This window comes from Eretmochelys imbricata, chromosome 18 (genome assembly GCF_965152235.1).
Source record: "Eretmochelys imbricata isolate rEreImb1 chromosome 18, rEreImb1.hap1, whole genome shotgun sequence".
In the NCBI taxonomy this organism is placed as follows: Eukaryota; Metazoa; Chordata; order Testudines; family Cheloniidae; genus Eretmochelys; species Eretmochelys imbricata.
The window spans coordinates 18,711,628-18,725,678 of record NC_135589.1 but is presented as its reverse complement, the minus strand read 5'-3'; positions in this window follow the sequence as shown (position 1 = coordinate 18,725,678).

Below are 14,051 nucleotides of genomic sequence, written 5' to 3'. Positions count from 1 at the left end.
CTTCACAGCAACAAGTGAAAGAGACAGAAGCCAAATCCTCTTGCTCTGGAGTTCAGGCTCCTACCATTTGAACCAAAGGAGAATCTTCATTAGTTGTTATCAGTATAGAGCTTATGACACAGCTGAGCAGTTCTAGTTTTGTCCAGTAGAGGGCAGGGGCACACAGGAGCATTGGATTTACTATAAGAAAGGGAGTTTTAAACAGCACCAGCCTGTAACTGCCAAAGTATCCCTGTGTCTTGCTTTATGGTCCTTGCCATGGACTTTGGTATTTTTGCCATGGACTTTGGTATTTTGCTATTCAATAAAATGAGATGATTACTCCAGTACAGGGATACTCCGACCTCAGTGGTTCAGGAGCCAAATTAGCCATCAACATTACCCAAAAGAGCCACAGTAATGTGAATTCACTGTTTCATTTACTATATATATCTATATATAAAAATTATTCTTACAGCAAAATGACCAACCAAGTAGTCTACTTAATAACATAGTTAGTAACATAGTGAAAGCAGCCTGATTGGTTAATAATTAAATCATGCGGTGTTTTGAGATCATGCATCAAGTGCTGCAAAGAGCCGCAGGAGACACATTAAAGAGCCTCAATCTGAGTAACACTGCTCTAGTAACTTATATCCCACATGGCGCTTACTCTGCCTTCCAAAGTAGATGTGATGTTCTGTCAGCAAAGTCTCTGGAAGGAGAGGAGAGAAAGCTACCATCTGAACCATTTAACCAGAGATGGCCCTGAACTGCAACCACAGACTGGCATCTGCCAGTGGAAAGCTGCATCCTAGTTAAAACATTCAGGCAAAGCACACCACAGCCCAGGGCCCCCAATCCTATTCTCTTATTCCCTAGCAGCCACGCTGAACTATGCTGAAGGCTAGCATCGACAGGGCAAAACATGAGCAGTTATCCCGTCCCCTCCATGGGCCAGAGCCATGGCAGACTGCAGGTAATGGGAGTGTACTGACTTCAATGAGATTTGGTTCAGCCCCTATGCCAGCATATTGGTCACGTCTCCCATGCACCACCGGGCCTCTCTGTTCTCTTCCTCTTACGCGGTCACATCCCTGGCACCCAAAGCAAGCAGCAAAATGCATTTCAATGCAATCGTTCCAGCACGGGGCTCCCTAAGCAATACAGCTCTCTCACTAGGTCTCCCAGGCTCTCTGCTCTTCCTTTCTCCTTCCCATTTTATTCTACTAGCCCGTAACCCCTCATCCCTCTGCCACTTCATCCCTCATCCCCACTCACTGTCCCTACCCTGCATTCCCTGTCTGTCCTCCAGCCACAGTCCTCCTCTATTCCTCCATCCCACCCCCTTCCCTTTTCGCTCACTCCTCCGTGGGCACCCATTCCACCTCCTCCATATTCCAGCCACAGACCCCTAATGAGCCCCGGGGGGGGAGACAGAGCTGACATTGCTCTTCTCTTACCTCTGGGATCAGATGGGCCTGTCTTTTCTCCCTAGGAGCAAAAGCAGCATCTCCCCCCTCTCCGCGCCAAGAAGGAAGGGGGACCCAGATCTTTCTGTGGAGGTCAAGATGGTGGACAGGGGACTCCCAGGCTGGGCAACATTTTCTTGTACCATGAAGGTGGCGGTGCTGTTGCTCCATCTACTGGTGGGGTGGCTGGGGGCACTTGCTCAACCCATTGTTCCCACTTCAGGAGTCCCTGTTTGGTGACCCTTCATCCCACCAGATTCAGGGGGAGAGGAGCCCTTCTCCAAGCCAGAATGGGGAGAGAAGGGGTGCTTCTGGCCCCCAAAGACACCGGAGACAAGTCTGACACATCAGAACAGCCGATCCGCTCTCCAGAGAGAGGATATGGGATCTGTCTAGGAGGAGGAGCCAGACAATGGATACAGAAACCGTAGGGTACAAAGAACAGTTCTCTTCCCAGGGACCACTCCACCACTTAGTTATTCTGAAGTGATAAACTTCCGTGGCCATAAAGCAAGCCTTCCTCAACCAGTGGAAGCAACAGCACCAGTCTACTACCCAGTTCATATCACTTAGCAAGATACAGCTCCGCATTCTGCTCCCTTCCATCCATTCCTTTTACACAGTCAATTTCCCAAGTGGACCCTTGTTACCTTATAGAGATCCCCATGATTTGATTACACCACAGAGAGTAGGGGGCATAGTAGGAGGAACAAAAATTTTGTGGTAGAAGATCTCACAAGGCCATTTCCGCAAAGATAATTCTGAGCAACGACCTCAAAATGCACATGAAACATTTGCTTCCTGATCTATGTCATTCCCTTGTTATCCATCCCACCTACCCTTGTGTGCTCCCCTGTGGTGTTGATCAAACTGACGTCTCTTACTCTATCCGTGAGTAATTCCACCTAGCAATCAGAGAGTCAAGTTTTCCCCAGTAACTTCTGCCTCAAACGAGTTTTGTGTGTTGGAATTGTGAAGTCGTCACACATCCTCAAAAGTGCACAACAATCTGGAGAAGGATTAGGGGACAATAGCAGGAATCCCTCTTCTTAAAACTGGTTCATAATCTACCCACGGTAAACAACGTTTTATTGATGTGAGAAAGCTATGGAGTGTCTATGGCACTCATTGAAAGCTAAAGAATAAATGTCTGTTTACTTAGCCACAAACCACAACATGGGAAACCCAGAGATGAGTCAATCAGCTCAGCCAAGACACGGACATAGCACTAAGTACAGGGTTAGCCACATATCTGTGGAGAAAGCCATTATTTTAAACCCACAGCATCAGTGATCGGAAAGGTTGGACTACTTCAGTCCTTGTGTCAGAAAAAATCCTGGAGCATTAATAAGCTTTAGCGATCAAGCTTCTTTTTTGTTGGTATTTTTGAAAATGTTCTGTCCATTTAGTAGCCAAAAAATGTGCTATACTGACAGCCTCTGGAGATTCCCTCCCTCCCATCAGTTCTGACCAGGCCTAGCCAGTTTGCCCCACCAACATGACCATATCCTGACAGAGAGGAGCCACCTCTGGGGTGAGCAAGCAAGTTTAGTTTCTATGGCCTTTTCAGTCTTTTGGCCTCTCTACTGAGAGTGCCAGTTAGGTGGTTGGGTTTGTGATCTGGACACCTGTCTGCTACCAATATGAGCTGGGTTTGAATGGCTGATTTACTGGTGAAAGACTGAAGTGAGATTGTGTCCCCAGAATTAATGATAGAGCTATTATTAATGATTAATGATAGAGCTATTATTATTCTACATCTGTATTTCTCCAGCAATCCATGCCTAGAAGCCTCTGGGAATCTCACCAGATGCAATAAGAGACAGACATATCTTCCACAAAAGTCAAAGTGGATTACTAAAAATTATCAACATTAAAACCAGAGGGTGCAGAACTGAAAAAACAAAATCTTGTTTTGACCCACTCTCCAAATCTACAGTAAAAACATACACAAATACCCCAACACTCCCCTCCCATAGGTTTAAGAACATAAGAACAGATATACTGGGTCAGACCAATGGTCCATCTAGCCCAATAACCTGTCTTCCGACAGTGCCCGATGCTGGATGCTTCAGAGGGAATAAACAGAACAAGGCAGTGATCCATCTCCTGTTGTCCAGCCCCAGCTTCTGGTTTAGGGACACCTGCAGCATAGGGTTTGTGTCCCTGACTATCTATACCTATTGATGGACCTATCCTTCATGAACATAATTCTTTTCTGAACCCATTTATACTTTTGGCCCTCACAACATCCCCTAGCAACAAGTTCCACAGGTTAACTGCATTGAGTGAAGAAGCACTTCCTTATGTTTGTTTTAAACCTGCTGCCTATTATGATCCAAAGCCAACTGAAGTCACTGGAGTCTTGACCTCAGTAGTCTTTGGACAGGCTTAGGAAGCTCAGAAGGGAATACAAACAGCCAAATACATCAAAGGAAAGTGAGGGGATAGTTCCCATTTGTAGAAGTTGTAACAAATCTACAGTATTCCTTCCTGCTTAAGTTCTCCTTTCAACTGAAGGATCAAAAGAAGCTTTGATTAAACATTCTGACGCTAATGGCCAAGTTTGCATAATATATTTACAGAAAACAGGGACTTTTGTGAATGTAGATAATACGAAAATGCAGCACTTATGTAGCACCAGTTTTGGGTTGGTTTGTTTTTTTTAAAGAACAAAAGAATTGTTACCACAATAATATATTTGTGGCTCTGTTCCACTGAAAGCAGAGGAATATCACAGAAGTGCTGTTTGTTAGTTACAATTCTACCAGCTACTGGTCTCAAAAAACAGGAGTTTGAAAAAGTTTGTTTGTTTCTTAAAAACCCAGGTTTTATTTTGATGTAATGAAACATGAGTACCACAAAAGAAACCTCCCAATACTGCATCAGTGCACCCCCAGCCCTCAGCTAGTTGTGCTATAGTTAAGAGAAGATGCTGAGAAATCTGGAATCACAGGTAAAATAAACAGTGCCCCTTTCAAATATTGCAGGGTGACTTGTCTGGGACTGACCACCATGGGGAGCCAAGACCTCAATATCAAACAGGTTCACCATGAGCAGAGGCAATGTAAGTTTCCCTACAATGCCCCTCAGCAACCTAGACCTGGAGGAAATGGAGCCCACTCACTAGAGCCCTCGGCCTCTCATGCTTGTTGACTGTCCAGTAGACGCCTTCCCTTCCCCACCTTGTTTCTATTTTAACCCCCAAGGCATTCAAGATCCCATGGCAACCTGTGGGGAAGAGAGATGAAGCTTCAGAAGCCAGCTCAATCTAATGGCAAAACAGGCTTTCAGCCACAGACAGACCCCCGTCAGGAGTGGTGCAGAGCAGTACACCCCTGGGGGAGCTCAGGCAGGGATTGAGATTCAGGATAGTCTTTTGGCTGGTGCAAACTGCTTCCCCAGTGTGCCCAGTTGTCTCCAGAGGCTGCTGCAGAGGGGGAAGGGCCATGCTTACCTTGCCCCCACCCTTTTTGTGGCAAATTGTGCTCCATGGTATGTGGATGACATGCAGGGGCTGTTGCTGTTCCCATCTCCTGCTGGTAATAACTCACCTTAAGTGAAAAGGAGTACTTGTGGCACTTAGAGACTAACCAATTTATTTGAGCATAAGCTTTCGTGAGCTACAGCTTACCTGTCACCTTAAGTGATCACTCTCTTTACAGTGTGTATGGTAACACCCATTGTTTCATGTTCTCTATGTATATAAATCTCCCCACTGTATTTTCCACTGAATGCATCCGATGAAGTGAGCTGTAGCTCACGAAAGCTTATGCTCAAATAAATGTATTAGTCTCTAAGGTGCCATGAGTACTCCTTTTCTTTTTACAGAGAGGGAGTTCCTCAACCCCTGGACAAGGATCAGAGACAACCTAGTCCACCACTACCGTTGGCCCAATCTAGGCTGCCTTACACTCTGGGGTAGTTCAGACCCAGACTGGAATTGTGCGTGGGGCATATACCATGAGTTGCATTTTGAATTTCAAATTCAGAAAAAGTGAAAAGCTCACTCAACTCAGCCAAAGCATGTGGGTTTCATGTCAGTTGGGAGCCACAAGTTTGGGGAGATTTCAGTGCCAAACCAAAGATCTGGGCTTTGAAACCAGGCCCAGGTTTGATCACAGGGTCTGACCAACTGGGTCTGAATTTTGTGTTAGTGATAGCTGGACAGTTTCCCCTGGTTTGAGGCTGTGTAATAAATACAAAAATAAATACCTAGCTCTTCTATAGCACTTTTCATCAATAGATCACACAGTGCTTTATAAAGGAACTCAGTATCATTACAGCCATTTCACAGATGGGAAAACTGAGCCACAGAGAGTTGAAGTGATTTGCCCAATGTTACCGTGCAGGCCAGTGGCAGAGCTGGCAACAGAATCCAGGTCTCCCAAGTCCTAGTCCAGTGCTCTGTTCCCTAAGCCCCACGGCCTCCCATCCGTGAACATTTTGCACAGCTCCAGTGCAGTTCACCTTTGAAAACACAAATACATGGGGGTCTTGACTCCAGCTGTCACTGTTCTTTAGTGAGCTCACAAGCATCTTGCTGCACAGTGCAAACCAACATTCCAGACCCAACTGGAGTGCTGGGCCTGCCTGCCTAGTCATTTGGGTTTCGCCAATGAAATTGCCATTGACAGCACACATGCAAACTGTCAAATAGCAGGTTACAGAAAAACAACAGAAAGGGAGGAAGAGAGAGACAGAGAGATTTGTCTTAGCAGGAGTAACCGTTTGTGTCAGAGCCTGCAGCTTTCCAGTTATCCCTCCTCTGTCATTTACAGAGCTCCAGACTGAAAGCATGACAGCCAAGGAGTCTGCTGAGTGCTAAGTATGCTGGGGGAAAAAGCCTCCCACCCCAAAGGCAAAATTGGTAACACAGTGAATAAAAGATTTGGAAATTCTCTGCTCCGCTAGAGTCTATGTTCCAAGTGGTAACATGACAGAGATTAGAACATCGTGCTGACTGCCTGCAAACCTAGGCCTGCTGGCTGAGATCAACAACACAAGGGCCACCGTGGTGCTGCATTTGGTTAGCGATGGGGACAGCTGTCCAGGAGGAAGTAAACCGAGGCACAGCATTTGCACCACAAAGGCCTCTAAACTGCCATCTGATGGTAACTATTACTGCCTTAAGTCTTCCATACCTGGCCCCATACCCTACTACCAAGCCCATGCCTCAAGGCATTGTTTATAGTCTTACAAGCAACATACAGGACAATCCTGCTGCCATAGAGTTTTCCCAATAGTTTCAGTGACAACAGGTTTCAGCCCACAGCTAGGAATAAGGGGATGAAATGAAAAAGAAATTCAAACTAAATGTTGGCAGTAACACCATAACTGTGAGATCAGTTAGACTGGGGAACAGTCTCCCAGGCAGACTGGGGAAAGCTGCATTGCCGATACACTACGGGGATAATTCTGCACTGGCCAGATCCATCTCTGGTGTGACTCTGAGGACAACTTGGATGAGCTTAGCCCAGTGTGAATCTTTCTTACTGCTAATTTATTTGATTCTATGATTCAGTAATCACCCATTTGTCAAATGAAGCTACTTTTAATTCTGATGTATACTCTCCCTCCCAAAATACAGTTCTCCTAAAATTATTTGCCAGTTGTTTAAATATGACATTTGCTCTTCAGGACAAACTGTGCACTCATTCCAAAATAAACTGAGAAAGGACTATATCATCCAATAGCAAAGGAGATCATTTAAAAAAAGGAAACACATACACAAGCCGTGTCCGATCCAAATGATAATGCTTTACAATAACAATGTCAGGGAAAATTCTGTTTGCCTGGCATTAAACTGTGAATTACAGGAATTTTAAGATCAGTGCATTGTTTCCTGATTATTTTCCACCACTGGAATCCAACTGATTTCAAGTCAGTCCAAGTTTTTAAACAGAGGAGAGAAGTTTTTCTCTCTACAAATAGTTTTTGTTTTATTATTATTATGTCTGGCTTGAGTACAGAAGAAGGAACAGAGAGTCCTCTATCTATATATGGTACACAATTATAGCATTATCACATAACAAGTTTCCAGACTTCCATCATTTTCTTTTAAAACAAGATATTTTGACTGAGTGCTAGGGATGTAATTGGAATTTAAATTAAATATATTTAAAGACCTGTTTAGTGAATCAATGACAAAAACAGAAAGACATTTGGTAAGAGACAATGTCTTCAGTCGCAACAAGATTCTTTCTATGAGATATTATGATATTATGACAGGTTTCAGAGTACCAGCGGTGTTAGTCTGTATTCTCAAAAAGAAAAGGAGTACTTGTGGCACCTTAGAGACTAACCAATTTATTTGAGCATAAGCTTTTGTGAGCTTTCGAATGCATCTGATGAAGTGAGCTGTAGCTCACGAAAGCTTATGTTCAAATAAATTGGTTAGTCTCTAAGGTGCCACAAGTACTCCTTTTCTTTTTATGATATTATGGCCAATTTCCACAATGATGCAATCTTTGAAAAACAAGAAACTCTGTACTGAGGGTGAAATTCACCAAGTCTGTGCAGAGAGCCAGCATGAGACTCCTCTGCCCCACTTTAAACCATAAGTGAGAATTAATTAGCACCTAGGCCTTGCGCAGGCCCCCTGACCTGGGGAGGAATTTCACACTGAAAGAAATGACCAGATCCCCAACATACACCAGGTCTGAGAAAGTCCCTTGCATGTATCTTAGGCCCAGTTCACACACACACAAACCTGCCTCAGTTTAAGGCTATGTCTGTACTACATTTACAGCAGCACAGCTTAATAACTTAATAATGCGGCTTAATAACTCCTACCTTCGCGAGAGTCGGTAGCTATGCTGGCGGGAGAAACTCTCCTGCCGACACAGTGCTGTCCACACTGACGCTTAGGTCGGTGTCATTTATGTCGCTCAATGGTGTGGATTATTCATATCCCTGAGCAACGTAAATTGTGTCGAAGTGATTTGTAATGTAGATATAGCATAACTAAAGGTGCATTTTTAACACTGGTTTAATTACATCTTACTATTTACCCCTTGCTTATAGCTGTTTATGGCTTATAGCTTGCTTATAGCTCTCTCCTGGCGACAAAAGGGCAGCTAAATTGCGCACCTTACAATGGCACGACTGCAGTCACACAGCCGCACCGTTTTAAGATGTGCAATGTAGACATGGCCTAATAGAACTGTGTACATACTGGGACTGCACTGGGTTCATTATTTCAGTGCACGTTTGTGTGCAGACCAGCTTCTGGTGCAGCTTCTGTGTTTAGACAAGGCCTTTAAAAGGGATTTTCTAGCATCAGCTCAGATGATCCTTCCAAATCTTCTGTTTGACACAGTGAGCAGGGTTAATACCGTCCATTGTTCCCTACTTTAGTATGTCACTTCATGGATTTTTTAGCTAAGGCAGTGTTGCAACTCTCGTGATTTTACTGAAAGTCTTATGGCATGTGGTGGTTTTATTTAAAGCCCCAGTTCCTGGAGACAAATTACTAGGTGAGAATCTCAGCTTTCATTTTAAGAAGTTTCAAGCCCTCCTGGTTGCAGAGAAAAGTGTGAAAGTGTGACCTAAGATTAAAACTCAATTAAAAAGACCATTTTTACCTGTTTTAGGGTTTTATTCTTCTGCTAACAGTGTAGTTTCTGTCTGAGTGCCTTCCACGTACTGTAAACTCAATAGCAACAGCAGAGTCCGTAATGGATTTAATGGAGTCTCTGGCACGTCTAAGATCAAAACTCTACTTGGTGAAGGGTTTGTTCTTTTTAAAGAGGATTAATTTCCCCTTTTTTGGCTTGCAGAAGTTTAGGGGCAAAAGTGGGTGTCACCTTTAAGGCAATCTAAGTTTTTGGGGAATCTGACTCATGATTTTTGAGCACTTGGGAGAGGCAAATGCTGGAACAGGCAGTTTAAAACTGTTTCTTTCATAAGTCCTCTCTGCCATTGCATTCTACAGAAGCTGTATTTATGGCAAGCAGCTGCAGTATTTATTTATCTGCCTTTTACCATGATGGATAACAAGCTCGAGCAAAATCTTAGTAAATTGAAAAGATGACAGTAAGTACAACGGGAATGTTATTCCATATTCCAGTAAAAATACCTAAAAAGTAATATAAATCAGTAAACATTACTTACAGATTTATAAACACCCATCAAAATGATTTCACGGAGTAAACTAGAGAGACATCTGGTACAATCTGTTTAGAACAAATATTACAGGTTCTTCCCACACTAAGGAGCCAATTAATAATAATCCACAGTTTTGCAGTTACATTGCTTTTTTCTCCACAGATCTGAGGGCACTTTACAGAGAATGTGTGGAGAACTATTGCTCCGCGTTTTACAAGTAGGATAACCAAGTCATAGAGAGGTACAGTAGCTTATACAAGGCCACATGGCAAGCGGAGCTGAGTGTAGAAATCAGTCTTCTCTTGTGCTCCATGCACTAGATCGCCCCTGACTTGCTTCAGCTACCAACCGAGGCACCATTTACTGCTAAGGGAATATGAAATTCAAATGTTAGCAGGTAATAAACTAGATTTTCCAAATGGTTCATGCCACAGGTAGATGCTGTCCAGACTTTTGGACTATTAGAGAGATATGGTCTATGGGCCTGAACGCTTTCAAGTTCTAATCATGGTTCTGACACTGACTCCATCTACTGCCTTGGGCAAGTCAGTTAATCCCTGTGACTCAGTTTCCACATCTGTAAAATAGGGGATAATAATAGTGACCGGCCTCACAGTGGCTATTGTGAGATTAGATTTGGTTAGTAAAGTGCTTTGAAGAGATACAGTTCTAAATAGTAGTAATCTAAAACAACAGCAGATTCCTTCTGCTCCACAAGGAGTCAGGAATAAACTACTCATTTATTCCAAAAATGGCAATGCATCCTACTTCAGATGCAAAACTTCTTATACATGCAGGCATATCCTACATATCCTTTAGGTGCTCTGCCTTCCAGGACAGAGAGGGGCAGGGATGCTGATGGAGATGGATACAGGCAGCACTGACTGTGACCAGGCTACAGAATGCTATGAAGCTTTGGCATCAACCCCATGCAATTAATATTTCTATTTTCATCACACAGGAAAAGAGAAACAGATGTTTAGGATGGCACGAACCTAGACTCTTCCCATAATTCACAGCCCAACCCGTTTACTGTAGCAGTTCACACCCACAAATATTCTAAGGCTGTAAGTACAGATCTACTCTTGCTTTATAGCCCCCAGATGAGGTATTTTGAAAGAAATAAAGAAAGGATTTTAATTTATAAATAAAATACACACATATACATAGACACAATGAAAAATCTTAAACATGCAAGAGCATAACTTTTCCCCTGTGCAATATTGCACAATCTCCTGCACATCAGTGAAGCCAATGGGGTTTTTTCCTGCATGCCGACTGCAAGACAGACATGTCAGCACAGTTCCTCCTCCTATCTCCTGAAGGCAGTAGCTTCATTGCTATCACCAGGTGAGGCAGGAGTTGTCTTGATAAATATGCATTTGTGACTGCATAAGAGAGCAAACAGAAAAGCGGAGCCGGCATAATGCTGTGTAAATAACTTCTGCCCTCCAGGTACAGTAACCAAGGCACCTTTCACTATTAAAAAAAATCAATTATATTTAGGTTGAATACATAATGTTACTCTTAAAGCTATAAAGAAAAAGGAGACTTGTTCCCTCTGACTCCAGTCCCCTTCTAGAATTGCACACAGCCCCCCATTCAGTCCCAGCATACCCCCATTAGACACAGGGAACTGGGGTTTAAACTGTACAAAAGAGGCTTTGAGATTATAAAAACACATTTTACCCCCAAGAAACACACTGGTACAATGAGTTTCCTCTCAATACAGTCACATGCACAGACCAGCCTTTAGCATATATTACTATTTGCACAACATGTTCTACACAGTCAGAGAGACAGTTCCTGCCCCAAAGAGCTTGCAGACCGGAACACAGACCCTCAGAAGGCAGGGCACTCTAGGAAGCAGGTGGGGGGAGACGTTACATGTCAGGCCCTCCTCAGGCGGGCCCCTCATGGCTGCAAGGCACCCCGCAGAGGCCCAGCCTCAGTTTCCTCCCCTCTCAGGGTCACTCTAAACTCTCTCTTGGGCTAAGGGTCCCTTGTCACAGGCTAATTTATTATTACCCCTCTCAAAGGCACACTCTGAGGTTCCACAATGTAACTCTCGACACCTGAGTCTCTGACACCTTCTGTCACTCTCAACTCTTCTTCACGCCACAATCTTCCTTCAAAACAAAGCAACAACCACCAACATCTCCCTTCCCTGAACTTAACAGAAGCCTCATGTCCCTCCTGACTTCTTTCCAAGCTTGTTCTTTCTCCTTGTATGGAACAGCAGAACTTTACCAGGCCTTCCTTCACCCCCACCACTCACCGACACTGGTAGGAAACATCCACTCTGCACATCCTCGGTTTTCTTCAGCCTGGGTTCTCTCCCTGCTCCCTCCCACTAGGGTCTGTGAAAAATCCCCTCCCCTGCCCCTGGTCCTAGGCTCACTCAGGTTCCTTCCCCAGACCCTTCTCAAGAGACCCCCCAACACACTGAAAGACTTGAGAGCAAAGCAGGTGTAGCTGTTGAGAAAAGCCCTACTCTCCCTCAGGTCTCATCCTCAGCCAGCCCTCAGGAAGGAGCAGTCAGTCTAAACCCCTCCCCAGTTACCCTCCTACCACTGGTCTTTCTTTGAGACCCACATCATGCCCAGGTTTGGTGGGGTGAAGCTAATTGAACAGGGCTGGCTGACACCTGGCTTCTGGGCTGTAAAGGAGAAGGCCACCTTGTCGTACCGGGGAGCTAGAGTGTAGTTTTTGGGTAGCCCTTTGACTAGCCTCTCGCTCCCATCATGTATCCACAACCTTCGCCAGGTATTAGCATGCCACAAACACCTTCCCACACCCCCTTGAAAAGTTTGGGGAGCCAGCATCCCCCCTCCCAAGTGATAAGCACCCCCAATCAAGACCCCAGTACGCCCTACCAAACCCTCTAAGAGTCCCTGTGATGAGCATATAATTGTCCCCCTATCACAGCACTGCTTACAGGTGGCTGCCTGGAGCCCAAGTACTTCTGTCTTTACATAGGGCCTCCAATCTGAGGTTGAGCCTGAAAACAAGGGTTGCCAAAATATGCTGCTATGGAAACCACCATGCCCTGAAGTCTAGGGACTGAGTCTCCGGATCTCTACTCACCCAGTACAAAGTGGAGGTGGAACATTTCCAAATCAGAACGGAAGCCCTTTACACCCGCTCTTGGACTGATATTGGGTGCAGGACAATAGAGAATCAAGCCCCTGGTTTGTGACAGGGGAGCACTCCAGATGCCAGGGACGCTCCGTGGCACCAATTCTGCCATCTGTTACGCCAGGCAGACCCACTTCATTCAAGAGGACTGTACAAGCATAAAGTTGAGTACAATCTGGACTTTGTCATCAACTAGATTAACTAGGCAGGTCTAGATTTTGCCCTCTGCCACCCTGAGATAAAATCAAGAATAACTCCACTGAAGTAACTCCAGATTTACACTGGTATAGCTGAGAAGAGACTCTGGCCCACACTGGTCACTAATAACATCACATGAAATAATCTCCCTTGCACTTCCACAGCTTAATACTCTGCCATTGCTCTCAGCAGCGAAGAGCTTGAGAATCAATTGGGCTCACTCGGAACTGCCGTATGTGTCATTTCAGGACAACACAATAAAATAGAGAACTGAACTGCTGATAGAGCCTGTCTGGAAGGAATTTAATATCAATCCAAGAGTCTCTTGGCAGAGTGTTCCTATTCACCTAATTTCATGTTCATTAATCGGACACATCACACTCCTTGCTAGGCACCCAACAAACTGCAGTAAGTGTCAGGCAAGCTCAGAAAACTCAAGGAGAATATCTTTATAGAAGGGCTGTTCATCCACATCCTGCTTAACCCACCCAGATATTACTCCTACAGCCATTTGCTCCAGTCTGGATTATTAAACCAGGTGGTACTTCTTATTTGCACCAATAACCAGAGTCCAATGGCATTTGCAGCAGGATGGTTCCCTTGGATTGTATTTAGGAGTCGAGTGCTTTGCAAATTTCAGTTTAAATCAAGTGAACACCATAATCAAAGCAATTTTAATGATCTCTTGTTAGGCCGGGAGAGGAGTGCCTCCGTGGCCTTGTGAAAGAGATAAAGCAGAACCTTACAAAGGAACATACATACAGTATCTCATGTATTCTTCAGTATCTCATGTATTCTTAGCAAGAAGAAAAGGCCCTTTTTTAAAAGCTCTCCCGCCTTTCACCTCTCTTGCAGTTCTGCACTCATAAAAAGGAACCCTTTGAAAAGTACTAGGTAGCTTTAAAACAATTTGAAAGGGATACAGCAGAAGCAGCTGGCAGGTGGTGTTTTCACTGGTTTGCTCAAGTTAGAAATTCACGCACACCCTGTCTGACCCGACAAACCTGCGATGGGCAAGTCTGGGGAAATGTTGGGAAGCCTTTACAACAGGCCAGAGGTGGATCAGTTTCAGGAATCCCTGGCACAGATGCATGTCTGGAGAAAAAGAAAGCAGCAATGCGGGGTGAGGGAGGGAAGTGTGTTTGCAGCTGGCTT